The following is a 16,414-nucleotide window of genomic DNA, read 5'->3' as shown; positions in this document are numbered from 1 at the left end:
ATACACACACGTATGCTTCCGTCGGGTTTCTCTCTATAGACGCTGTTGGAGATCCATGCAGTCGGCTCAGTAACCTTTTTCAGGATACCCTGTTTTTCAAGGTCACGTATTGCGTCAGATGCTTTTGCTTCCTTTGCTACAGGGCACCGATGTGGATGAGCTTGGATTGGAGTCACATTAGGGTTCATGCTGATTTGCAGGGGCGGCCCCAAAGTTCCTAACCCTGTATGGACATCCTTAAAGGCATCCATGACAATGGCTTTAGTCAGTTTTCCCCAGGGGACAGGCACATGGGACACACCCACCTCACTAGCCATGCTCCTCTTTGGACGAACGTTTTCTTCACTGATGACAGCACGATGAACTACACTAATATCCTCACACGTACCTTGTACTGGAGAGGTGCTGGTGGTTTCCTCAGTCACATTTATCTCTTCTGTTGCAATACCATTCAGTGAGGCGGGCCTGACTTCCTGATCAGAAGTTCCACTTTCCTCCACTCTTCCTCGCAGAGGTCCCGAGTTAAGCTGGCACACTTCTGAGGCACCCCCTTTTTGGTTGTTACGATCCAAGGAGCAGGTGTTTCCTCTTATCTCAACCAGGCCTAATCTGACACAATCAGATCCACTTAGAAGAGGTGGCTGTGATCCCATGACGTCCTTATTTAACAGCTGAAACTGAAGAGTGTGAAACTTTCCTTGAGTTTCACAGACCAAGTCTATTTGCCCCACTGGCTTTATTACACCTCCTCCATAGGTACGCAGGGTGGAAGAGGAGGGTTTGATTAGGCCATGGATATCAACGCCTGCTGGACACATGCTCCGGAGATCCTCCACTGCAAGGGTGTTGGTGGTTGACGCAGTATCTAATTGCAAAGTTTTCCAAGTAAAAAATTTGTTTGCTGCGGATAATTTGATTTCCGCAAAAAACTTTTTCCCCTTCTGTACAGATACTGATCTCACAGAGTGAGTGTCCAGAGTAAACAAATGATATGTTTCTTGCCCATCATCAGAAACTGAATCATCCAATGCATTCACATTCTGAGGTTTGCTCAAACATTTCCGAGCTATATGCCCTTCTTTGCCACATTTTCTGCACTTATACTTAAGGAGAAATGCACGACACTTTTCCTTTGGGTGACTCGGTGTCGCCCCACAGTAGTTACACTCAGACTGTTTTCTAGACGACTCTTTTCCATTGCTTTGGCTTTGCGAACGAGTGCTGTTTTGCTTTGACTGGGAGGCTTTTTCGGTCCAATTCACCTGCTCTTGATCTCCACGGACTTGCCTCATAAGCCTTCGAGCGTCAGTGGAGGATTCATAATTCTTTGCTATTTCAACTACAGTACGGAACTCCACAATGTTACCATCCTTGTCACGATGACCATTAGTATTCAACTTTCCTTGTAAAGTTTCGTCCACCAAGCCAGCAATAAAACGGTCGCGGCATGCTTGATCTTCAAAATTCCCATATTCACAATATCTAGCTCGCTCCACCACTCGACATTCCCACGCACTAATGGATTCTCCTTCGGACTGAAACATGCGTCCCATTTTCGTTCGCTCAGCTTGAACACTGAAACTGCCTCCAAAGCGCTTAATGAGGGCTTTAATAACTTTCACCGGGTCACTCTTATCTTCTTCGGATAGTCCCAGCGTTTTGTTGTTTGGATTAATCAATCTCTTCATCTTCGAAGGCAGAGTTGCTCGAAGTGTTGACATGCAAAGGTTTTGTTTCTTCCATTGTTTTTTTCCATCCTCGCTTTGATCGTCATATTTACATCCGTCTTTCCGCTCGAACCATCCCATCACCGTCCAATAATCAATATAATCCAATATGAAACAGTCTAGAGCTTCTCGCTCATCTAGTCCCTCTTGCATTTGAGGGACAGGAAAACCCACTGGAGTGGTGGCCATGATAACAGCAAACACAAACAATTTATACGGGCACCAGCCTGATAACATCCGAAAATGGCGGGAACGATTCGTACAACTCCCACAGTTCGTTCTCAAACATTAACTGACCGTACTATGGACGAAACCTCCTGACTTTAGGCGCGTGTTCGTCTACTTCTGACACCACGTTGACCGGCTGGGGAAGCTTCCATCAAAGGAACAACAGCTTTCGAGAACACAACACTTTATTCTCAGAGCACATGCAGCCATCTTCGTTCTACACATACAATACGGCCCACGCGGAACACCGCTGACCCATATGATACAACGACAGAATTGTCTCCTATCAACAATAGGACATTGCACTGCAAGTCGCTCCAGCATCCAGCTGAGTTGTAACTGTAGGGCTGTACTCTGTGTGAAAGGTGAAGGGTACCATAAAGGAAGATCTGGTTTCATTGCTACTGACAACTCCAACGCGCTCTACAATAAAAACAGAATCGTCTGATTCATCACTATCCTCTGCAAATCTCTGATGCGCTCCACTTGTTTCATGAACTTTCTTGTCTGCTTTACTTGGGGACTGCCTCTTTACATGACACTTAAAGGCAAAGTGGCCTTGTTTACCACATTTGTGACAGGTTTTACCAGACGCAGGACATTGGACTCTATCATATGGATGTTCGGTGCCACAAAACTTGCATAGACCTGATGGTTTTTCTTTTCCAGACTTGTTACGACCTCTCAAGTTTCCATTGCTACTACCACTATGTCCTTTCCTTTTCTCATTTGCTGAATGATGCTTTTCTGCAGCATGAACAGTGTTTGGAGGATCAACAGTGTCTTTAAACTGCTCTTTATGAATCCTGGATAACTCGCTAGCTCGAAGAGCTTCAATACACCTGGCTAACCCCCGGTACAGTTCGTTCTCGAAGTAGGCGGTCACGGGTGGAAGAGTCTCGAGTGCCAATGACCGATCTGTCACGAATTAAGCTCTCACAAAGATTCTCAAATTCACGTGACTCAGCAAGCTGGCGCAATCTCACTACATACTGATCAAATGCTTTCATTTTCAGCTTGATTGGCAAAACCAAATTTTACTCTTTCAAACAACAAATGTTTTTGAGGCATAAAATGGTCGCTTAAGGCAGAGAGAATCTTCTTTGGGTCTTTCTTGTCAGATGCAGTTAGAGTAGTAAGGCTATTCATTACTTTCACACAGTCCATTCCCATAACACTGCATAAGGCCCCAGCCAATACTTCTTTAGGTTTCTTGTTAAGTTCAGTGGCAGTGACATAATAACACCAAGCTTCTTTAAACAGTTTCCAATTTGTTGATACATCATCCTTTACGTTCATGGGCGCTGGCGGTGGTATTTGATAAAATGGCATGTTGAAAAAAACGAATACTTACACTTCTGGTGCTTTTTAGTTTCTTTCAGCTAAACAATATGGCGACGTCTCACCACGTGCACGACTCGCGAACGAGAAAATAATATCACAACAGCAACGACGGATTCTCTGAAACGTTCCCCTTCTTCTTCTACTGCTTTAGAATTCTTGTAACGATTTTAACTTCTGACACCATGATATTCGGCCTTTAACTGAGGAATTGACTGAGACAACTTGAATGAAACGAAGCCATGCATTCTCTACTTTAATCACACAAGGACGCCTGGGAAGACTCCAAAAGCTACTTCATGTAACACCAGTCAAAAGTTTACACACTTCTTTAGCCTGCCTTGACAATACTTTCCGCTTCTTGGTCTTGTTCTTTCTTTTTTGTTCTTTCATTCTTCTCTTCCTTCTCACTTCTTCAGCCTTAGTGTAAGTATTTTGGTTATATCTTCTACGTAAGGCAAGAAGTACGGTATTGACATTGTCCAGCATGTGAAAAAGTGTTCCCTTTATTTCTTCTAAGGCTTGTCCCAGACGACGATCGAATAGTATCCCATGATGCACCTCGATTCATGTTATATTATCACTGCGTACGTGACACATCATGATCAGTAATCTTCAGCACGCGCGAAGTGATTATCGATCGCAGTGCTCGATGTGGATGGTTTCCAAACATGTTTCGGTTCAGCAGCTTCTGCTTTTGAGATTATCGAGTTGGCTTATATTCACTGTGCTTTAAAGGAGAATTTCAGCGTTGCTTTGACTGAGAAGGGTTTTACATGTATTTCACTGATCTGTCGAGAACTACTTGTGCCGCGCTCGGTCGCACTGTAAACACAAATTATAAGACTCGCAATTGATAAGCTTCGCTAGGTTCACTAGGAGAACCCAGGCCAGAGGAGAACCAAAACTATGACTGATCTATAGAGTGGTTTCAACAAAACATCCGCTACGCTGTGAAGCTAATTATCAAAGGAGAATTTATTACAGCATCGCGCTCAAAGGAGCTGAAGTTTACAATGGCAGTTACAATTAAAATTTAACCTATCGATGCGACAAACAATTCGCTGAAGCACAGTCTACCCGGTATTGACTGAGGCAATCTTCAAGGAAATTTCCTGGCCAGAATACTGATCTGTTCTTTTGAATAAATAAAGTTTCTGATGTTTCTTTTTCAAATTCTAAGCAGGCTTCAGTTTACGTTGTGCCGGCTTGCATGCTGCGTGGTACCTTTCTTTGGGTTCTTTTCACACGGAAACACTCCGTTATACACCGCTCCTTCTTCGAATTGAAATAATTATAGTCAAATTCCTTTTAAAAATAACCTCTTTGAAAATACAAAGTGATTGCTTCGGCATAAAGCCCTCTCAAAAGCGCCCAACAGATTGTAGCCTTCATCAGGCTTTACACATATATTATGACACATGGCGTTGAAATGTGATAAAAGATTCGAACTTTCAGCCATCTTTGGTCGACAAAAAAGTCTTCAAAATGTGGGTACTTCTGGGTACTTCTTGGCCTGTACAATATTCAGGACTTCATTTTGCTGGCGTGAGGTCCTCATTTGGAAGATTTCAACATATATTCCAAAAAATCTTGAATATTCATGACCTGGGTGTGGGTCACTGAACACTTTGTGATGGGAAGACTAATTGAACCCGTTAAAATAAATGTTTCTAAGTGGAAACTTCGCTCTTAAGCCATTGCAAATCGGAGAAATCATGTCAAATAACGAAACAATGTAATTTTTTTACTTTTACTGGAAATCGAGTGAGAAAAAAGCCGACGAGAAAACGACCTTATTTCAAGATGGAATCTGCCATGACTGTGATATTGCGTGATGCTTCTGGAAAAATGCATCATGGGATACTATTCGATCCTCCTCTGGGCTTGTCCTATGCTGACCAGCAAGATGGCGAATCACTCTCAGTAGTAGTGTAGTTGGCACATTCGGAAGTGACAGTGAGTGAGAACGGTAAAGTAAAAAAAAAGGTTTTTTGTTATTACCATTTGGGTATTATGTAAGAAAGGGGGGCCCTTAAATCTTTTAACATGATTGAAGGGGGGTACCTAAAAAACATGGGTGCTATTGAGTAGGGGTCTGGAAATAATTTGGGATTAAAAATAATTTCTCTTCCACCCCCCCCCCTCCAACTTAAATTATGACTGGTCCCTTACGACAATTGCTGCCTGATTATGTCTTTCCTGCCTGTAATAGCTGGCTGAAATTTCGCGTCCGAGGTCAGTTTGAAATCAAAATTTTAATTGTGCGGCAAATACACGACATATTTCATATGAATTAAAAAAATAATAAACTTGAGCCTGCAATCATTTGAAAACTAGTAACTTGTCAGCGGATAACCTGAAAAAACTTACTTCACCTCGATGGGTCGACACCTGAGCCCGCCATACGGTCAAGTGATACTGGTGAGCGGATACCCTGTTTTGACAGCTGTCAATTGATCACAACATTGATGTCCAATATGTGCTCTCAAATTAGCTAGAAAGTATGAGATTGAACAATTGATCGCGATCTAGTAAAACAATTAAATGGTCAGCGGACAGCCTCCAAATAAATCACGTCGCCTTGATGAGTTGACTCATGAGCCTGCGATATGTTCATGTGATACTGGTCAGTGGCTATCCTGTTTTGACAGATCCAATGTAAAAGATGTGGATTTACCAAGACACGCCTGAGACACCCCTCCCTTCCTTTTGATAGTCTACCCTACCCGTACAATCTGTAGACGCGTACGTATGTACGTACGTACGCTCGGTCAATCACGTGACAACCAAACTAAAAGAGCTTCACCATATTCTATGAGTATGGGGCTCTGTCCCAGGCGCCCGAAGCGCGCGTGGGAGGCCCGCTATCAACCTTCCTGGGTCTTTCCGCAAAAAGAATCAAAAAGTATAACTTACACTGAAGGTTACTGAGTATCAGTTATTATGATGTATGATCTAAAAGGTAGTTTACAAGGATCGGTTTGTCGGTCCGATTTTGCAAAGGAAACATATTCTAAACACCAAAATCGGCCTAATTTACTATATAGGCAGAATCCCTTTGAGAAGGAAAGATTGACCTATGAACATAAACTGTAAACTGAACGCAGCCAAGGAGTTTCGTGAATGACAACCAGCCTTCATAAAACAATTAATTTTATGGGCTAATAAGCTTCTCAAGGCCGGGTCTAAAGTACAGGTCACATTCCACAGGTCATTACTCCATCGATTAATTACCAAACCACACCGATTCCCTTTGATGTAATAGGGCTAGGTAACACTTTTAATGCTATTCGTTTATCTGTATCTTGGTGACCTGTACTCTGAACTGTGGAAAATAACCTGTATTTTAGACCCGCCACCAAGCCTATTACTGTGATCGAATTTGATTTATAACTTTCTCTTTTTGTTTCTGTGTTTGTTTTTTTGTTAATCAGTTAAGTATTAATTTCTGGATTAGCATAGGATGAAGCTTATTCGTGTAATTTCTAGGGTTTCAGTAATTAACAGCATTTAAAAGAGATGCTTAACTTTTACCCTTGTCTAGTTAGATATATTTAAGCGATAGACCACACTTTCTATGGGTTTACCGGTGTGATAACCCACGCGGGATGTTGGGAGAACACGAGAAAAGCTTGTAAATCACATCCTGCGTGGGTTATCACGCCGATAAACCCATAGAAAGTGTGGTTTATTGCTTTTATAAAATAACTTTTAGTAGAACGGAGTCTTTTAGGTAAAAAATGTGATTTTAGTACGGTGATCAAGTCATGTCTTCTCTTTAAAGTTATCATAAGCCAATCATGACTCACGATTTAATAGCGCCAAACTTTCTCAAAACTTAGTTCAGTCAAACAACAAGCACCAGCACTTCACAACGCGAGTTTTTGCACTCATTACCTGATAATTTATGAAGGCTGTTTTACAGGAAAAATCAACACATATTCATGCGAGGGTACAATGAAAGAATACATTCATAGTTTGTTTACTACAGAAGTAGAAAATTGTGAGTTCCACAAATTGAACCCTGATTAAAGCATTTTATTCCCTGAATACTGCTTCCTGTACTTGCACCAAAGATGTTACTTTAAGTATACACTGTACGTGTACGTTGAAGAACTGTTTGCTCTTGCAGAAAAACAACAAAAAATGGCCGCCTAGCTCACCATGTGCTCTCCGCTTACATGACTATCATGTGACCGGAGGTGCGAACCAAAACGCAGACATGCAGATAAAATACCAAAAAAAGGAAAATAAAACAAATAGAAACTGACGACGGTCGGTAGTTACACCGGCCCCTAAATGAGAATGCACTGACAGCAATCTCATTTACAAACATGAGCTACCGACTACCACTAAACACAACGTTATAAAGGAATAATGAAAATCACTGTTCATGACTTATCGAAGCCAATGTTGATATCAACGTTCATTAAATCATCTCCTTGCTCTGCTGCAAAGTCACTTAAACTGGTCCTACTCTATTGGCCACTCCATCCATCTCAAGAAAACATAACTTGGTAACTGGGCGTGTAAGTATGGTGGTACTGGCTGCGGTCACCAACTGCTACTGTACTTCTCTTACTTCGCCAGACTCTCTGGGTCTGAAACAACGATCTACTTGCACTTCCTGTAATTTGGGAAGATCATCCAGCCATCGCCTCCACTGGATTTTCTCAGCCTCCCCAATGAGATCATCCCAACCAATGTTCTTTCTACTAAGGGCTTGCAGCAACAGTTTGGCTTTCATGATGAATGGTGCAATAAAACCGAAGGGATCAAAGAGAGAATAAACGGCTGACACTATTCCTCTGCTTGTCATTGGCCGCTGATTAGCAACTTGAAGGAACTTCTCCAAGACCTCCCAGACAAATTTGTCTTCCTCTGTGTTCCATTTGAGACCTAGAGCAGATTCGGTCGGCAATTTCTCTAAGTCCAAGTTTGCAAATGACTTAGCCCTTCCAGATTCTGGAATCGCTGCTAGCACATCTCTGTCATTGCTATACCACTTTGTCAAATGGGAACCACCTCTTGTTAGTAGCTCCTGGAGTTGACTCATCAGCACAACTGCCTTCTCGGTAGTGTTTGTTGACTTCATCATGTCGTCCACATACATGTTACGCTTCACCGTTTCCACTGTCTGTTCCTCGAACCCTTCTCCATGTAACTCGGCGGTTTTTTTTTTGAAACAGAAATTAGCAATTCTCGGGGAAGATGTGGCTCCAAATAGGTGCTTCACCATTCTATATTCTTCCAATTCTCGAGACAAGTCTCCATTGGGCCACCACAAAAATCTAACTGTGAAAGGTTTGAACCCAGGAGTCATTTCAAAAGTAGGTTGAGTTTGATCGTCTGGGTGAACGTAGTCCTGAATAGGACTGTTGTTGTTGACAGTGACTGACGTTTCGACAACCTGTGCGGTAGTCATCTTCACAGTCAAAGTGAGTAGTAGCCGTAGAATATGTTATACATGTCGCAGAGTCCCAGTCAATTTGACGTTTCGTCTTTAAATGGTGCTCAGCGATCTGATTGTTGACGTCACCATTCTTCGTAGCTCGTTTGTGTTCGGTCAGTCGCGTGCTTAGGTTTCTGCCGGTTTCACCAATGAAGCCTGGCAGTCGCAGAATCTGATCAAATTGACTGGGACTCTGCGACATGTATAACATATTCTACAGACCACTATCAACGTCTTACTTTAGAAAGCTGGTTTACTAACTTAGAACAAACGCCACTGAATCGTAGCCAACAGTTACCAGCGCCGTACAAACGACTTATTGACGAGATGAAGCAAAACTAACTACGACTGTTTAACTGTGACAATAGACGGATCGAAACGCACCAATTACTGATTACGAGTCTTCATAGCCAATAACATCACGGCTTAACTGACAGACGACCAATAACATCACGGCGTAATTGACCAATCACATCAATAACCAGAGTATAATACCATCAACTGACGTGATACAACTCACTTTGACTCTGAAGATGACTACCGCACAGATTGTCGAAACGTCAGTCACTGTCAACAACAACAGTCCTATTCAGGACTACGTTCACCCGGACGATCAAACTCAACCTACTTTGGCAAAAATCTAAGTGCATCACAGTCCTTAGGTTCCACCAACACCTGATGAAACATCGCTTCAATGTCAGCTACCACTCCAACGGGCTGTTGTCTAAACCGACTAAGGACACCCACCAATTGATTTGTTTGATCAGGTCCTTGTAAAAGTTGTTGATTCAATGACGTCCCTCCGTACTTGGCAGCACAATCATAAACGACTCTCACTTTGCCGGGCTTTAAAGGGTGAGTTACGGGATGATGAGGTAGGTACCACACCGGTCTGTCCTTTACTTCTAACTCTTCATTGGGGACCCTTTCATCGTGGCCATTCTCAATGTAATCAGCCATTGTTGTTTCGTATTTCTCCAACGAGGCTTCGTCTTTCAGGAGTCGTTTCTTTAGAAGCAAACCTCTTTGCTCTGCAACCACCCTGTTGTTAGGTAAAAATGGTGGCTCATGTCGCCAAGGCAGGGCAACCTGAAAGTGTCCATCACCATCTTAAGAGTTGTCTTTATTATTTCTAGGGCCCTTTTGTCTTCCAACGACGCACAAACTCGCGTCTCGACTTCGCAGTTTTCAAAATCTGTTCTCCACAGTCGCTCCAACTGTTGACTCAGCTCATCGTCCCTAGCTTGACGATCAATTTCATCTATCTGTAAACGATGCTTGGGTTCATTGGCATTACATTCTAGTTCGAGGACACAGTTCATGTCTGCAACATTTTCTTCATAAGCATCTTCACTGTTTAACCCTTTAGACAACACAACACTCTTCTGGTCTTTGCAAAGAACATAATCTTCAAAATCTAAACCACCTGCGCACACAACAGAGCTATCTTCCATATTAGGTAGTTGACTGATCGTTCAGCGGTACAGCTTTCTCCACCAACAGGACCTATCACCGTCCATCCCAGGCTGTACCTAATTGCTACTGGTTCTCCTTTGCCACCAGCTCGGCATTCCAACGGCAAGAACAAGCTTGGGTTGTCTTTAAGACCAACAATTAACATGACACTTGTGATGTCCAACTGTCATAACTCAATATCACGCAAATGCGGCCAATTTTCAAGGTCTTCCTTCTTGGCTATGCAGCTCTCAGTTATAGGCATATTCTTGACTGTCCTGACGCTTGAAAGCTCCACCGTCACTGATTCATCCATTGACATCACCACAAGATCTACTTGTTGACTTTCCACTCTGGTTGAGCCCGTCATCCCTGCTAAAGTGAAGTCCAGCCTCGTGCCACTTGCACCCAATGTCTCCTTCAGCTTTTCATGGCAAAGAGTCACTTCGGAGCCACTGTCCAACAACGCATATGTTTCAACAGGTATCAAATTGCTGCCTTTAGCTAGGACCTTGACTGGAACAACACTAAGACAGACTCGCTCGCCGGCCCCAGTTGCAGCAGTTACGGCAGAACCTTCGCCAGTTACTCCACTGGTTTCACTGTTGGTGTCCATCCTTGTTCCTTCCTGATTAAGCTGGCTTGGATTAACTCTTGGTGGGGTTGAATCTGCTGGAGGTGGGTGTAGCAGTGTGTTGTGTTCCTTCTTACATCCATCCACTTGACATTTGAACTGAGTTTTGGGGCAGTTTCTTGTAAAATGACCGCTCTGGAGACACTTGATACAAAGGCTTGTTCATGTACTACTTTCCATCTGTCTTGATTGAATTGCTTCTTAAACTTATCATACCTCCACAATCCATGCTGACCACGACAAACGGTGCAAGCAGGCATTGTCTTGTTCTGCCCCCCATTTCCCTGTCGACCACGGACACCTCCAAATAGTAACTTGAGTCTTCGAGGATTTCGACCTCGTTGGTCTCTCCGATCCACATTCTCCCTTTCCCTCGAAGGAGCAGCGGTAAGATCCTCTCCAAACTCATTATTAACTAGCCTGCGTAGCTGGCGGTATTGTGTGGGTGCGAGATTAAAGTTTTGGCGTCGGAGCAGTGTTCCAAAAAAGGGGAGTAGGGACGAGGCGGTTGAAATACCGCCTGCCAGAAAACCCCCGTATTTTGAATAGTCCGCACACCAGTGTGCGGGGAAACGGATTGGTCGAGGGCCATAGATATGTCAATCATGTAAGATGATCCTTCGCATATATTTCCCAATTAAGGGAGCAGATGGCAAACTGGAAAACGTAAGTGATTGTGGTTTCCCCTTTAAAACAGCATAATTGATGACCAAATAGCCGAAATGGCGTCTTTAAACTTCACAGCGCTGGAATTGTCTTTATTTAGCCGTAAGAAACAAAGGTCAAAGAAAATTAGAACACTTTACAACTGCATCTGAGATCAAATCCTATCAGGAACACCTACAGAAGAATAAACCACAGGAAATGGTTACTCAGTATGCATGTAACAAACCAGCTTCATGACCTTTTAATGTTAAGCCTAGTGTGGCAAAAAAAAGATTTACTCAGTCAAAGTTTAGAATGATACATGCACTGTGTAATGCTAGTAACCTTCGCGCGAGAGCTGAGAAAATAAAAAAAACCTCGGTTCAACCAAACTCACAAGGTCACGTTTCACATTGTCACGAGCTTAGGAGTCGTGTTTAGCCTGTCAACGCTTATTTCTAAACTGTCTCGCGTGAAAATAATCGGAAGTTTCAAATTGCTGCTTTAATTGGGATCAGCTAAGGTGACAAAAGTGGGCGGCATTCGAAAAATCATGGTTCTCTGGCAGGCGGTATTTCTCGCGGCTTCGCCGCTTGTGGCGGCTCCGCCGTCAAATCTCACTCGAATATATTACAACGGCTCCGCCGCAAAATCTCACTCGACTACTACACAATACCGCCAGCTACGCAGGCTAATTATTAACAAGCGCAGCTCTGTCCTTTAAGTGTTTAAGGAAGTCTGCAAACTTAGGTTTCGCTCCAAATGAAATAATCCTTCCTGCACATTCTGTCCACTTGACCCTCATAAACAGTGGCAACTTCCTGTTCAGTTCCCTTAACGTATTCGTGTGATTCAAATCACTGACGTATTCAGGCCCCATGCCTGACAGTGTTCTATTAGCAACATCTAAATGGCGGTCAAATTCAAGTAAACTTGCTCCATCCGCCTGTTTCAAGGGAGGTAGGTCTTCCAACTTCTTGACATGTGCTTTGGCTATGATGTGAGGCCGTCCAAAGTTTTTGCGTAAGGTACTATTAGCTATATAATATCCCTCGTCTACCGGTAGATTCACACAACTTTCAATGGCACCCCTTGCCTTGCCATAACAGTGTTGGATTAATAGCTGTAATCTCCTGGAGTTGTCGGGGTTATCTTTCTCTAAGCAGGTTTCAAAATTGTGCATGAACGAGACGTACTTTATGGGGTCTCCATCGAATCTCATGTACTCAATGCTTGGGGCAGAAACAACTTGACGCAGTGCTTGTACCATCTCTGCTCTGCTATCTGGTGTCACCGATACCGGTTCTCGCATATAACATTCTGCTGGGACTGCTCCAGGGGTCTGGGACCAGGGTACCCGAGTTGGCCATTGTGAGTACTCTTTGGTGTTGTGTACTTGTTGTAATAAATTTAGCACTGATGGATTTACAGGTGGATTTCCCAATGCTTCAGTGTCCTCTGCGTTATTCGGTTGCTCTGTACGTTTACCTGTTCCATCTTCATCAACATAAACTGTATGCTCGGTTCCTGAGAACACTGGGTTGGGCTCTGTAACGCTTGCTGATTGAAATGTCTTAGCAGCTGAATTCATGATTCTCTCATTGTCTCTTAATGCAGGTACCTGCTCCAGAGGTGCAAGCTCTTATACTAGTTGTTCGTGTGGCTCAATTAGCTGAGACTGAGCCACATTCTGTGCCTGAGTCCCATGTGGATGTAAGGTTTCCTCAGGTATAAACTCTGCTAAACGCTCCCTATACTGACTCTTCCTGCATTGGTTCTCAAACTCATCATACACATTAAGACTAGCTTTAGCCCGCTCTTCCTCCATCTAAGCCTCCAACATGTCCTTCTCAAATTGAAGCTCACTTAATTTGCGCTGTAACTGTTGTTCCTGCAGCACTTGCTTGGTCTTCAGTTGGGCTAGGGCAAGTTTTTCCTTTTTCTTCGCCATTGCTAATGAAGCTAAACTTGAGCCAGTTTAGCCGCTTTTCGTACTCTTCCTTGACCTTCTTGGATAGCATTTTAAGTCGTTCTCTCGTTTCTTAATCAAAAACGCTCCCAAACAACTGAAGGAGCAACAAATCCACACGTAAATAAGAACCAATCCCTATTAGAAAATCGTTCTCCGCGAAGAATTGAACTAGACGTAAGCTTGAATAATCCGTAGATGTGGACACAATTCCAATGAACGCGACAAAGTTCCAAATGCGACAAATCACAACAAATTCTTGTCAAATAAATGTTCTCCCTGAGAACAAATTCCAAATGCAAATGCGACAAAAAACAGAAAAATCCTTACTTGATGCCGTGCTTTCCTTGAAAGCAAGTTCCAAATCCGATCTATGAAACTCAAACTCGTCGAAGCTGTGTTCTCCCTGAGAACCCAAACATCAATCGATTCGGCGAACAGTTCTTCAACTATGAGTTCGACAAATTGAACCCTGATTAAAGCATTTTATTCCCTGAATACTGCTTCCTGTACTTGCACCAAAGATGTTACTTTAAGTATACACTGTACGTGTACGTTGAAGAACTGTTTGCTCTTGCAGAAAAACAACAAAAAATGGCCGCCTAGCTCGCTATGCGCTCTCCGGTCACATGACTATCATGTGACGGGAAGTGCGAACCAAAACGCAGACATGCAAATAAAATACAAAAAAAGGAAAAATAAAACAAATAGAAATTGACGACGGTCGGTAGTTACAAAAATTGCACATCAAACTGTACTCAGCTGTATTTTGTTGAGTCGATCCGTAACAATTGCGTGCTTACAGACGGCACTGGCAGCTGTTGTAACGGAGGACTTCATTCACTTTTTACAAGCTGTAGTGGTTTAAGATCTGTTTTCTGGACTTTATCATGATCAAGAAATGCTGCGGTAACGACGTGGCTGCATTTGCGAAGTTTTCGCATGTAACTTATGTACGTACAGCGACCGATGGAAATATGTCAGTGGTAGCTATAAATCTGGAGAGAGGTTTCTTTACCGTAGCCACATATTAGCGTTAATATTTAATATTTGTCGATTTGTGAAGTCAGGTGGTTTGAAGTAGGTTATGGCATCGATATTACCGAATAATTTGTGCAAATGTTGGAAAAAAAACCGGCGCCAAACTCTGACATCTTTCATCACCGTTTACAGCTTGTTTACAATCTGCAGCGGCCGATTTTGTACCATAACTTGATCAGATATCTCTTTTTGGAACAATTTCTATCGTTTAGGAATAAATCAAGAATGCTAAAACTATCCGTTTTATTGCTGGTTGGCTCATGGTTAAGTTGTCCTAGAGAATTTCTACACCAGAGATTCACACAGTTGTTGTCTTTCTCTGACATTTGGCATCGTCGTGAAATGTAAACTGCTTTCCAGCGTTGTACTTTATAACTTTTAAAGCTATGGCATTAGCGAATTGTGACGCTCTGTAATAAAATGGGAAAACCAACGCTTTTTAATTTTAAGAAGGGCTGTGTAAGTAACTTGTTCTGTGTTTAAGCCTTTCTAAAATCGTTGTTTTCAGATCAATAGCCGGTTTTGTTTACGGCTCTTGTTCCGGATGCCTTTTCCTATGGGATTACCAGTATAATAAACCCTAGGTTTTTGACCAATCAGATCGCGCGTACTATCTCAGTTATTTGATAAAGTTAGATATATGTATAGTAGTTAGATATATTTACTGATACTCCACAAACGATAAATAGGGGTTAAAAAAAAAACTTATGTAAGCTAGTTAACCATAAGCAATGTGAAAAATGACCAGGTGCGTTTGCTTAAAAGGCTTCCGAGAAGAGAATTGTACGTGTCCCTATCAGATCTATACATAAGTGTCCCTATCAGATCTATATATAAGTGTGCAAAAAATGTGCAACTTGTTTTACATAATTGCTGCAAATTGAGTTCAACAGCGGTGTTGCGCGTTTTACCACACCTTTGTCAAGCCTTTCTTGCAACAAACTTGGTTTTGCAGGTTGCGAAATCAAAGTAGTATGGAGTGAGTAGTTCTACTATTTTTACAACCAACTCTTTACGTTTGGCGCGTCTTACCAACCCAGGGCAAACCTCTGTTGCAGTAAGTAACGTAACTCCCGTGCATGGCGTGATTTCTGCGTCATTTTATCCAATCAGAAGTGAGAATTAACGCAATTTCCAAAAAACCTGATTTGTTTCCCTAGACAGGTTAGAATGTGGGTGATAAAACGCGCAACATTACTTTCCAACCCGTTTTGCAGCGTAATGTTCCAATAAGTAACTCGACAACTGCATGGTTTTGTGACTGTACCAGGATTTTCAACGTGAAAGTGAGTGGTGGCATTGAAACCGGAAGATATTGCTGGTAGGTAACAGCAACGTATGAACTTGTAGGAAACTTAACGTCACCGAAAATGAGAGGTACAAACAAATTTTGATGAGAAAATCAAAGAGCCGATTAAGGCTTGAAACTTAAATTTTAATAGGGCATGCAACTTCGTCCAATTATGGGTCAAGACACTTACTCATAGCAAAAAATTTTGTTTGACTGGTGAGGCAAAACATTTGACTATTAATACATTCTTTACCCAGTTTTGTCTGACCGTTGAAGAAAAAAATGAGTTTTCGACCAGAACAGAGTCGTGCAAGGCTTATTCGTTGACAAGGAACTGTACAACACTTAATCACCACTACCCTTGCACCCCATCTGCGAACGACTCAAAGAGGTTTCACGTAACATCGTAATTATAAACCAACCAACCGCACAGCCTTCTGTCTTTCATCGGACAAAATTTGGAGTAATTTTTACACTTTATTCACTGCTTGCTAACACTCTCCAGCAACAAGTCAGGACATGGGTACATTGTGCAGAAGAAGAAATCAAATATGAAATGTCTGTGATGTGAAATTCCATTACAGTGCTACGCGCCTTACCGTTGCTACTCGAGAAAGTTTTTGATTAA

At 42.5% G+C, this 16,414-nt stretch overlaps 1 protein-coding gene across 1 annotated transcript in view; it reads left to right on the top strand.

Annotated features, from left to right (window-relative positions):
• LOC140936392 (uncharacterized) overlaps positions 1-16,414 on the top strand; it is a 529,859-nt gene that overhangs the window by 82,654 nt on the left and 430,791 nt on the right. The gene's annotated exons all lie outside the window — the stretch shown is intronic.

The sequence above is a fragment of the Porites lutea genome, chromosome 1, assembly GCF_958299795.1.
Source record: "Porites lutea chromosome 1, jaPorLute2.1, whole genome shotgun sequence".
In the NCBI taxonomy this organism is placed as follows: domain Eukaryota; kingdom Metazoa; phylum Cnidaria; class Anthozoa; order Scleractinia; family Poritidae; genus Porites; species Porites lutea.
This window is presented reverse-complemented; position numbering and strand designations above follow the sequence as displayed.